General features: G+C 31.4%; 1 protein-coding gene across 4 annotated transcripts in view; it reads right to left on the reverse strand.

The window, feature by feature from the left end:
* Positions 1–13,228, reverse strand: part of Zbtb20 (zinc finger and BTB domain containing 20) — a 777,531-nt gene that overhangs the window by 651,968 nt on the left and 112,335 nt on the right. The window contains exon 1 of one of the 4 annotated variants that reach the window (XM_041672751.1): positions 11,834–11,917. The exons of the other annotated variants lie outside the window; for them this stretch is intronic. The gene's annotated coding sequence lies outside the window, so the exon portion shown is untranslated. Of the gene's footprint in view, positions 1–11,833; positions 11,918–13,228 lie in introns of those variants that run through there. 4 annotated transcript variants of the gene reach the window in all.

Consider the following 13,228-nt stretch of genomic DNA (forward strand, 5'->3'; position numbering starts at 1 on the left):
CTACTTCTGTTCTTCCTGGACAGTGTCATGTCACTTTCACAACTGTCATAAGATTTGATTTTCTTGTCTAAAACGTGCTTTCATCTTGGAAAAATATCAATCTAAATGGTGCTAATTGCAGTAGTTAATCAGTGCCAAGACATCTAGCAACCTTGACCTCATTGCCACTTCATGTGCCTCTGTTCATGTGGAGATTAAAGAACAAAATATACAAAGGATAACCTTTAAAAAACTGGGATAACACACACACATACACAATTATTTTGTCTGTTTGCTTTTAATAAACTTTAAGGACACAACAGTCATGCTAAAATTATTTTAATACCGCCTGGTTAGTGTTGGTTTTTGAAAGCTTTATAAGACAGCGCTTTCCTCTCATTTAAAGGACAGGAATGGTAACTGATTAACCCAATGATCCATACTTTTAGTTCAGCAGTCACTACTTTCAATTGCTGGCAGAAATTCCTGGCAACTGAGACATCTCTGTTAGTGAATTACATAAGTAGAAATAAACTTCATACAAAATAACAAGTTCCCAAAATTTTTATAAATGGATCAATAATTATTTCATTTTTGGCTGATAACAGTTAAAGAAAAAGCCCAAACAAAAGTTTCAGTAATAAATAGAATTTAATTGGGGTAAAATTAATGGGCTACAAATGTTACTGAACTAAATATTTCCTATCAGTAGAAAATTAAATGTATCATTAATGGCTCTACCTAAAAGTAAATATTCATATATTTGAAGAATTACATAGCATTATGTGTACATACACATGGATTGATACACAGCTAACATCTAGACAAATTGATATATGTGTATATACAATCCAAGATAGATGACTAGTAAATAGATCATACCTACCTAGATATATTGGTGGAGAGACAGATACACAAATAATACATTTTTATAGAAAATACCTTTCTAATTTAGAATGATAATATCCATAAGCTGTACATCATTTTATTGTCATTGTACTCCCAAATTCCAGCAAATATATAGAACATGGCATTTACTCACAACATATATCTTAAAGAATTTATAAATTAATCAAAATACAAATTCAATAGTTCAAAAATTCAGAGTTCTTATTATGAAAGCAGTAATGGGAAAGCACTAGTTGAGAATGTGTTTCTGCATATCCTCAACAGGTATTTCAATTTACATCCAATATCTCTATGAAGTATAATTACACTATATCTGTACTTTTTGATCCACTGCAATGAAAGCGGCCAGAGCAAAGTATTAATTTCTATCATATTTCTTGAGAACTATATTGACTATTCAGTCAAAAAAATGACTTTATTTACCTATCATGTTGTGAGAATGTGGTATGTTTAATTAAACACAAACCACACCTTATTTTCACTTCACTGTTTTAAATAGAAGGCCTATAATATCATTGTTTTATTTTTTCTTGTAATTCTTTTGTGTAACTTGTCACATTCTAATCAAGTTACCATTAAAATAATAAGCAATGAGATCTACCTGAAAGAGTGTACTGGACATCTGAGAGCTATCACATGGCAAAAACAAGAGGGGTAACAATTAGCCTTCTCTACTTTCCTCATGCTGTTTTCTCAAATTGGAACTACCAGAAACGATATCAGTATGAGATTCAACAGGGTTTTACTGGAATATATTTTTTCTGTCTCAAGCTCTTATATGATGACAACAAATATTTAAGTTTATGAAAATGACAATATAAAAAAGAGCTTGTTTTGTCTTTTCTTGTCTTGGTTTGTTTTTGCCAGAATCCTTGACATGATGTTTAAGTCAATATTTTAAGGAGAAAAAAAATCAAATGAAAAGCAAAACCAAAAAAGGCATGAACCAGAAATGACACTAGGAATCACAGACACTTTGAGTCTTGAAGTAGCACTCCACTAACACACCAGACTGTAAGTGCATTCCACTGACACACCAGACTGTGAGTGCACTCCACTGACACACCAGCAGCAATTTTCTCATTGTTGCTAAGTTTCTGAGCAGACAAGGGCCTAGAGAACTATGTGTTCTACAGGAAAATAACACGTATGTTTTCACAATTGTGTAACCATTAGACCTGGGACCTAAGCAAGACAAGAAGTTTAAATGGTGGCAACATTCTCTGTCCTCCACCTCTGCAGCTCTCTGAGTCATAAAAATGACCACAGATAAAAAGAAGTAGTAATCTACATGTTTCACAAGGAATTTCTTCTTAGGAGCAAGAATTTTAAAAATATAGATGGAGCTTGAAGACCTAGGACCAAAGGAGAATGGTGCCTAGTACACATAACACCCTAGGTTCTGCAGCACTGAAACTTTAACCTATGGATGAAGACAAGAATGGGGACGAAAAGAAGCTATTTTTTATTTATTCATTTATTTAGGAATTAGGCAGCTTTCAGTGGGCTGAGAGGATGAAAAAGAAAAACTGTTTCTAAAGTTCTGAGAAGAAAATAATACGAAGACCAAAATTCCAAATGGATTACTTTAACAATATAAATCGGAAATGTGTAACAGCAGATTGGATTGGCAGATACATGTATATTTATGCATGCAATTTAAGAGAAGGAAAAGCAAAGAGAAGAGATTGAATATGTAGGAAAGAAAAAGAACACAGAGAAATGCTGAATGGTATTTAATGAACACATTTTAAGTTAGCAAAACTCTAGATAAAATAATGTTTTATGCCATTCAAGCTCATTTGTCACCTTTTGCATAAAAGTTTCTTGAAGTTTTATTTTCTCAAACTCTCCTTTTTTGTTTTCCTTTAATTTTATGAAATATAATCTCCCATATTCAAATTAGTAGATATCTGGTGAACTCAATGATCAAATACGTACAGGTGAGATATTTCTAGGAGTTCAAGTAATTAGTGATATTTTACTTGATTTGATAGAACAAATATATTCACATTTGAAAAGACTAAATGCAAAAGAAGTTTTTGATACTGCTCTATGTCTCTAAGTTTTTCAGGGCAACAAAAAGATGAAAATGGTAAGATACCAAACATTTCTAAGACAATAAATACTATAAACTTGGAATATATTAATATCAAAGCTCTAAAAATTGATACTAGACTATTAAAATATATCTCAGACTAGATGAGTTGCTATTTGTCTCTATATGTCTTCTGACATCTAAGTAACCATAAGGAACAGAACTGTAGACATAGATGAATGACAAAAATATCTAAAATCTAGAAAAGGTACTCTTTACTTCAGTGGTGCTGTGATTTATGCTTAATATACTTGCTAAAACATACGACATACATATTTAGATTGATTAAGAAATAAAATACATTCAGAACAAAGAATAATGCTCAAAGTAAGGAAACTCCGTTAAAGGTAAGGGAAAAAACACAACTCTATAAAGTCATCCCCTTGCTACATGTACACAATGGCAAACATGCCCAGGTATAAATCATGACCACATATAATAATATAAAAATAATTTTTAAGTTTAATGTAGTTTCAATATTCCACACTTTCCTTTAAAAATCATTGAAATGTTTTTTAAAAGAAATTTATATTGTCAAGCAGATAATCTGTGACTATAATGATGAGACCATATGAGATTAGAGAAAGAAAAGCTCCATTCATTTATTCAACAGATACTCACTCAGGGCCTAGACATGAAGAGCAGTGGAATCTTTCTCTCCGTGTGGAGACTTTACTCTCAAACAAAGGGGTGCACAGTGTAGAAAACAAAAGGCAAACAGTGTATTACAAATTAAAATCTCTGACAAAATCATCACAAGTTTGATTTTAAGTAATTGTACTTTAGCTGTGACTTAAAAGGACAAAAAACTCCAAAACTGCAGAACGCCAGAGGAGAGACCATTATGTGTGAGTGTAGACGGAGGCCAAAAGGGATTTGTCCTTGCATCAAGAATCTTAGCGATTCTATAGTCTCTGGGCACCTGAACTCTTTTGGTAACTAACCACTTTTCAGAAGATTACAACTACATCCTAGACCTCCTTCTGGAAAAAGCAAAGTCAGTCAAAGGGAAAAAAATGAAATTGGTAGCATTTGATTATAGGCTTTCCTTTTCTTCTGTGCATTCAAAGCAGAACCAGTAGATTCTGTTTAGTCCTCTACTGCTCTTTATTTTTCCAAATTTGCAATCACCCTGATCCTAACACACACACACACACACACACACACACACACACACACACACACACACACACCCTGCCTTGTATTAGCTTTTAACAATCCTTCCTTTGGTCATCTGTGTTTACTGATCAAATGAACACAGGATATTTTTGTATATTACCAAAAACTGTGACTTTAAAATGTAAATACACAAAAAAGCAACAATAATATCTTTTTTAAAGTGTGTCTTGTCACCCAAAAACATGTAATTCCAGTTATAATGGTATGTAAAATAGAATGCTTTCTAAAGTTTTGAAACCTAGTATTTCCACTTAGTGTAATGCTATCCTATATGAAAACAAACATAAATATGTATTTTGATAACTGTTTAATATACTATGAATGAAAACTAATCTACTTATTCCAACATTTGAATATTTGTATTGTTTCATTTTTCTATTAAAATTGGTTTTGATAAATATACTTATACATGACTTCTGGAAAATATCTAAATATTCATTGTGGGCTAGAAGATGGTTCAGTGGTTGAGAGCACTTGTTGCTCCTGTAAAAGAGACAAGGATTTTGTTTTCAGCATCCACAAACAGTTTAAAAACTATTCATTACTTCAGTCCAAGCAGTTTTGACACCCTCTATGACCACCACCAGTACTGGCAACATATATAGTACATAGACAGTCATGCAGGCAAAACATTCACACACATAGAATAAAATAAATCTAAAATAATCTCCAAATTACTATCTGGAGGAAGATGAGCAAACTGATTTCATCTGGTTTTGGAACAAGATAAAACTCTGTTGTTTTCCTAAAGGATATTTGCTCATTTACACATATATCAAATGCCATGTTATTCATAGAAAATACAAATAAAACAGTTGATTTAAAGTGGTATTTAATTAGGTGCTTACATGGATATTCATTCCCTTCCTATTCAACAATTTATTCCCTTCCAAATAGTTCTTTATAGCATTGACTTAATCCTAACTCAAAGTTCTAAGTTCATATGGTTTGATTGTACTATATAGTAATACAGTCATGACGTATTCTAGATAATTGAAAGCAGCCCATATTTATCTTTTCAAATACACAAAAACATTAGTCAATATTCTAAATCATCATATTAACAACTCTGAATAATGCAGGCTGTAAAATTGGGGTCTATCATGCACTATATTTTTCCTCTTATTTCACCAGTGAAGTAAAAAAAATTACTAACTTTACTTCATATGATAACTAATATGGGTCACAATGCATTATGGGAGTTCTTGATGCCAATGTTCTTTTAAATTTCTAGTTATATACTGCTATCAGGAATATATATTTAAAACATAAATTATAAAACACTGTTTTACCTAGTTAAAACATAAGAATTTAGAAATATATCCAATAACAGTATTTTTAAATTAAGCTAAATTAAATCAACCCTAGAAATTCCTGTTATGTGAAAATGCATAAATATAAAAAATGAAGAGCAAGACATATACTATAAATATTCAGAAAATACTGAACTATGTAATAGTATTAGATACAAATACATAATAAAGTTGAAAATTTCAATAAAATCTGTAACATTCTAAAAATCTAAAACTTTCGAAATTGACAATACAAATGGAAATTTAAAGATCATTAGTATCAAAGATCATTAAAAAATACTAATGTCATCCAGCAAAAAATTACAACCATATATGTGTATATGTATAGTATACTGTAATATATTATGCATATATGTATGTATATGTAAACATACAGATGTAGGGTGTGGGGATAGGTGGGTGGGTGTGAATTACTAAGTCTAGTCTATTAACATTAATGTTATATAACAATTAATATTTATTGCCAAGTCAATAGAATCTGGAATCACTGAATATACAAGCTTCTGAGCATATCCATGAAGAAGTATCAACTTCAGATTAATTGAAATGGAGATTCTTATCCTAAACATGGTGGCACCAATCCATGACCTAAGTTACTGACTGAATACAAAGGAGAATCTGAGCTAAACACAAGTGTTCATCCACATTCAATGTCACCAGTAGCCTCACGCCCCTACCATGATCTCCCAATGATAAACTGCATCCCTCAACTGTGAGGTGCTTCTTTAGGAAATTCTGAAGCAACAACAAAACTAAAACACAGTGCCCCACTTGTTTATCTCTGGTATACTGGGAACACGTTACAATCATTTTTCAAGATTACAATACACTTTTAGTGATAGATATCACATTGTAAAGTAAATTTCTTTAAGTGACTCCTTTGATTTACTAAAATTTTATATCCTTTGACTACCATCTAAAAACCACAATTTAAATGAAAAATTGAACTTCATTAATTTTCAAGAATAAAAAATCCTATAGAATAATTTATGAAATTTCTTAATTCATTTTCTGAACCTACTATGTGCCTGGTCAGGTGACTTCACAGTGTAGCTGGGTACTGAGCACTATGCTGTGGCTCTCCTAAATTGAGACAGGATGAAAGTATAAAATGATCAGAGTTTGAAAACTTAGTTTTTTAAAACTCTAAAATATACAGTATTTTTATATTGCTAACATATTTTGATGAAATGGTTTGATTATATTGGATTAAGTGAAATAGATTATTAAAACTCATCTTACCTTTTTTCTTTTTACATTTTAAATAGTGACTACTGTAAGTTCAAGTTATTTATATATTTCACTTTTTTTGAACGGTTTTAATAAAATTATATCACTTATATATATTAGAATTCTTAAATAAATTATTAGCAAAGAAAATAATAAATGGATAATAATTCACTCTAAGAAATTTTAAAAATTATTCCCTATTAGGGTACCTATTAACATATATGTGTATTATATGAATATTCATATATAAGGATAGATGACATGAGAAAAGCATGTCATTAGAAATTGCAACTGATAATAATCACTTTTCTTAATTTTAGATTAGTGCTGAAATGATTAGAAAGAATCATTTTATTATAATTTAAAGCATCCACTCCCCAAAAAATGTCTGACATAACACTAAATGGTGAGGCACTAGAGGGCTTCTCAATGAAGCAAAGAGAAAGAACATGCTGGAACCTACCAATTACTGTGTAATTCAGAAGGTCTTGCAACATCACAAAGCAAAAACTTAGTATTGGGAATAGAAGGGCAGAAAAGATAAACTTGAAATAGAGATGAACACTTAGGGAAATATTAAACCTTTTCTGAACAATGATGAAAATGTATAATTTTAAAAATATAGATTTAAAATATATATTTCTTTACACATTTATCAGTTAGAAAAGTACGTTAATCCTTCCTAAAATAATTCACAATATAATAGAACCCTTGTTAAAAGCCAAGTGCAATTGGAGGCAGAGAAGAAGTGACTAAATTATTACTTAAAATTAATGTATAAAAATGGAAATAACATTTTAAATGAAAAATAGTAAAATGAAACTGTATTTAGCAAGTTTTATCTATATGGTAAGTGTCACAATAACTGATACCATAATCCAACAGCAGAATACAAAAACTAGTAAAAATTAAAAGAAAAAACAGAAAGGCTGGAAACAAAACACAAAAGCTATGAAGAAACCCATTTGTAAATTAAGTATTTAGCATATGATAAATAATGCATTTTAAATCAGTGGGGAAAACATAGATTTTTCGACTGATGGTACTAAGACAACTGATTAAATATTTAGAACAGGGTAAATTTAGAGCCCATCTAACACTGTATATCAAAATACAAATCCAGATGGTTTAAGGAGTTATGTAAACAATGAAACCATAAAAAAAAAACAGAAGTAAATATAGGAAACTTTTAATTCTTGACTTAGAGGTCTTTCTAATCATGCAAACAAGGTGTTCATGCATGAAACAGCAACAATAACTAAAGAAGAGGTCAATAATTTGAGGAGTGGGGGCACACAGAGGAGTTGTAAGGGGCACAGGAATGGGTAGAAATAGTGGAAATGCAGTATGCATTCCTAATGTATAAAACCCTAAAATAAGAACAAGTTTCTCTTAAATTACCAGACTAGATAGACACTGTGTCCTTACTTTGCCCACTGTGATGGGCAAATGTTACACATTTTCAAATATACTTTGCATTAACAATGTTATAGATAGAAAAAGGTACAGATATAGATATTTTGAAAAGACAATGGGTTATTTCTCTTTGTATATCCAAACTCTGGTACAGTATCTTTCAAATAGTAGATATTTGGAATATTATTTCAAATTATTTCCAAAATCTCTTCTTGGGTTTTCCAGAAAGGAAATAGTTTCCGAGCCAAATAGTTTAAGAATGCTCATGTTCTATAGGAAAACAAAAAGGTGAGGAGAGACAGAAATTGCATTGAGAATCCATCTGGCCTTCTGTCAAGGCACACCCACCAGAAGCTTCCTTCAGGGCAGAACTCAGTGAGTATCCCAATTACACAGAGTAATAATCTGTGTAATTTCCAATAATCTAAAGACATATACCATTTACAGACTACCAGTTCACCATTTAATTGATGTTTGTTTCTCATGCATGTTGTCCTCTCTCATCAGAACTTTTATACACTGACATTATTTCTTTGTCTAGCTAGTAGTTTACTACATATGCCAACATTGTAAGAGCTTAGTGTGCTAATAAACATTCCACACACAAACATCTTTAATCTTGAATTCTTTGGTTTTATATTCATGGGTCACAAATATTTAAGACAAAGGTGGTCAACTCCAGCTTTATCATTTCCCTATCACCATGGAGAAAGTAGATATGTGTGGGCTATTACCTTTGCCGAAGAAACCTAGTAAGCAATTGGAATTAACACCCATTTCTAGCTATGTTTCTATTAGTTGGGAAATCTCTGAAACTTTCCAAATTTCATAAAAGAGAAAATGCTGTCCCAGTTTTTCTATAAGACCATGTAATAATTTTTAAAATTCATTCCTCTACAACAAAAAACTAATTTTAATTAATAATGAAATTGTAGGTCTTCTGATATAATTAACACACTGAAAAATTTTTATTGACCAAAATATTTTCTCCCGTCAGCTGAGTATGTGCAGTGGCTAAAGCTACACATTCCTATTTAACTCAAATGTCATTTTGTTCCCATATTGTCTGATATGTTTTTAAAGGTTTCCAATAATAAATTTGATCTTTTATAGATGAAGAATAAAATCCTGGGGTTTATATTACTTCGTTCCCAAGAGGAAAGTCATTTCCCTTATGCCTTTGTTTAAAAAAATTATTATCAGACGTCCATGCAAACAACTAAAAACAAAAAATTATATGGTGTAGCTAATTGAAAAAATGCTTTCCCTGCACAAAGAAATTGACACTAAGTGCTGTATTAGCAGGAAATCAGTGATTTTCAATTGACATTGCACAGGAAATCGCTTAGTGTCAATTGATATTAAATGGGCAAAATTGTACTGAATTAGTACAAAATGATTTGGTGGAAAAAATGTGCTTCCATTAGGTGACTTGATATTAAGTGGACACAAATGTAATAAGTTTTAGAGGTCACTAGTCAACAAAAATCAGGGCATGCCATCCAACCCTGAGTACATCTAACTGCTTGCTCTTAACACCCTTATCAAAGGATAAGTTAGTGTCATATTATCATGACAAACTTGTGCTCCCTTGCACTTTCAAGAAATGTGGAAAAATTCTAATTGTTTAAATGGATTAAATTAACCATTGGTAAGTACCATGACTTCGTGGGTCTACTTGATGATGCAAATATCTCAAAAATATGTTTTATAGTAATTCTGATGTGGAAAGAAGACAAAATAATATCATTTGTTTTTCTTTAATGTAGTCTAGGTTGAACTCATTTTAGAAAAAAAGTCCTGCCCATAAGCAAATAAAGGGGTTGACTGAATGAGTGATATCAATGGAAATCACAAACGAATCACTCTATTGGTGTTTAAATACATATTGTGGAATCTGGATTATAAGGAAGAAGTAAGTATACACAGGAGATATGGGAAGAAGAATGAAGTATTAATAGATCACTACACAGTTATAAAGACAGCAAATTGCAAAGAATGTTGCTGATATCTGCTGACAGTAGGATTCAATGGTTAAGAACTTGTGCTGACTGCCCTTGCAGAGTCCTAGAATTCAGATTCCAGGCCCAACAGCAGATGGTTTATGACAGCTTGGAACTCCACCTCCAGGGGATATGACACTCTCTTCTAGCCTCACTAAGCATCTGCACTCACACACACATACCACCTCCCGTTTGAAAAACACACATACATAATTTAAAAGAATAATAAATCATACAAATAAGGATTTGTATGGTATAGGATAATATAAAACTATATTTCTTATAATGTAAAAAGTGCTCAGTGTTATTAAATAACTATAGATCATACTACCTAACAAAATATGCATTATTCTCAAGTGAATATGTAGTATTTTGAAATATATTAAGTCAAATTTAGTACCCATAGATTTTCAAAAGATCAAGATCAATGGTATCTTCCATAGCTGGAATTTGGTAAGGTTAGAAATCAGTGACAAAAGAAAAACAAAAAATTCTGAAAATTAAATACAAAGACACTCTTAAATAACAAATGGACCAAACAAAAATCACAAGGGAATTTGAAAAAAACTTTGAAACAAGTAAACAAAAAGTTTTAGCCCATATTAAAATTTATGCTGTAAACAAAAACTGCTATGGGGAATTTTATGGCTATGACATTTGCATAAAAAGGAAAATTTTAAAGACTCAAAATTAACAACTTAATTTCAGAACTTTAAGAATTATAAAATAAAACAAATGAGCCCCAACACAGACATCAGTAAAGTAATGGGGAACTTTGAAAAACCCAAAGTGGCTATTAATTAATTTTTATTAAATTTGTACCTTGTCAGTTTTATGCACAGCGTCCTCCCCTACATCTCTGGCACACATGTCAACTCACCTCTATCCTACAAGTCCTTTTCTCACACCACATTTCTGCTGATTCGCTAAGTAGAAACAGGTTCATTTGCTGGCCTGTTGGCCACTGGTTAATTCTAGCTGTCATTATCTCCAGTTGTTTTTTAAAAGAACAACAATTTGATAAAAATTGCATACTGATATATTAAGAAATGAAAAATGAGTGTGAGGATTCAATTCTACGGAAACAGAAATAAATGCTAAGTGTATATTATAAGCAACTTTATGCCAACAGTTTCAATAATTTTGAAGAAATGGAAAAATTCCTTTTAAAAGACAAAATAAACTGGACAAATTCATAAAGAAATAAAAAACCTAATAAGGACATCAAGTTAATAATGAAACTTGCCAAAAGTAAACCCTTATTCCTGACAGCTATACTGACAAACACCACCAGACGTCTAGAGAATTAGCGATGTAGAGAAGGGACTAGTCCCAGACACTTGTGGAGATCTACTTCTATCATGAAAGAAAAATAAGAAATTGTAAGTACAGACAAGCGTGCCTCTCTGCACTGATGATCGGAACTACAAGTGCTTACCAGGTAGGAGAGAAATGGCACACTACTGAAATGGCTAGCGTCATAGTAAAGCGGGATTTTTTGAGAGGTGCAAGGATGAATTACAGCATGAAAACTTATCACAGTAATACAAGCAAATAGGGAAATCCCAGAAAGTCATCTCAATTAAAAGAGAAAAACAGGCAAAGCTCAACATCTTTCACAGAAAAATTATCAATAGATTGAAAAGATACATATACATACATATATACAAAACTTATAGCATCATGATGCTATATAAAGAACTCACAGCCAGGATCAGCCTCAGTGATAACAGGCCAAAGCCTTTTCCTCTATCATCAGGAACAGAGTGAAGATACAAATAGTCATTTCCATTCAATAATACTGGAAATTATTAAAAAGAAAAATAGAGGCATTTAATTAAGCAAAGAAAAATAATTACCTCTCTAAACAGATTATGTGAACCGATGTAAATACATATACAGAAATATTAAAGACTGAATAAAAAGCAGATTAAATACATCAGAATACAGAATATGTAATGCATACATTAGCTATATTTACATATATTTCAAGTAAATAATAGAAAGGAGATATTAAGGAAATTCTATTTTAACAATTTCAAAAAGAATAGACTAATTAAGAATCAACTTACACCAGGAAATAAAAGAAATGCACAATAACAACTAAAATACATCACAAAAGGAGCTTAGGAGGTGAATCAGTGCAAAGATTCCTGAGGTTAATGGATGGGTAGCCGTAATATTGCAAATTTGTCAATATTACTCAAGGAATCTACATATTTAATACAATCCTGTATAAATCCTAAGGCCATTTTATTTAAAAAAAACTGATAAAATTATACAAAAATTTCCATGGATTACCAGAGGACTTTCAAAACAATGTTGAAAATAAGCAACACTTCCAAAAGTAACGCTTTTGATTTTAAAATTTATTATTCAGATAGACCAACCAAAACAGCAAGGAACTACGGTAAAGACTGACATAGTCAATAGAACAGAAACAAATATAAACTCTGCAATGAATGGCCAAATGAGTTTTTTTTTTTTTTTTAAGTTTTTCGAGACAGGGTTTCTCTGTGGGCCTGTCCTGGAACTAGCTCTTGTAGCCAAATGAGTTTTTTAAAAGGGTACCAAGACCCTTTTTTAAAAAACGGATACTCTAATTTAGACATTAAAAATAAAAAATCTTATTTACATTCACATTATGTACAAATATTTTTGTAAATGCCTAATAAATAGGTTTTAGATGGACAAATAATTTGAACAGACATTTCTCTAAAAACAATATACAAATGGTCAATAAAGATTTGAAGGTAGCTGGGCTGTGGTTGTATACGCCTTTAATCCCAGCACTTGGGAAAAAGAGGCAGATGGATTTCTGTTTGAGACCAGTCTGGTCTACAGAGCAAGTTCCAGGACAGGCCCCAAAACTATAGAAAAATCCTGTCTCAAAACAAACAAACAAAAACAAAACAAAAAACATTTGAAGGTATGTGCCACATCACTAGTTATTTGGAAGTGTAAATCAAACCTCCAGTAAGATCAAATCTCATACCCAGTAGAATGCCTAATACCAAAATCACTAGCAGAAAAGTAGTCTGGGGCACGAATGTAGAGAAACAGAAAACCTGTGATCATAATTAAAATGGTACAGTTCACAC

This window comes from Microtus oregoni, unplaced genomic scaffold (genome assembly GCF_018167655.1).
Source record: "Microtus oregoni isolate MIOR12 unplaced genomic scaffold, Mior012 000023F_ref0000262, whole genome shotgun sequence".
Classification (NCBI taxonomy): Eukaryota; Metazoa; Chordata; class Mammalia; order Rodentia; family Cricetidae; genus Microtus; species Microtus oregoni.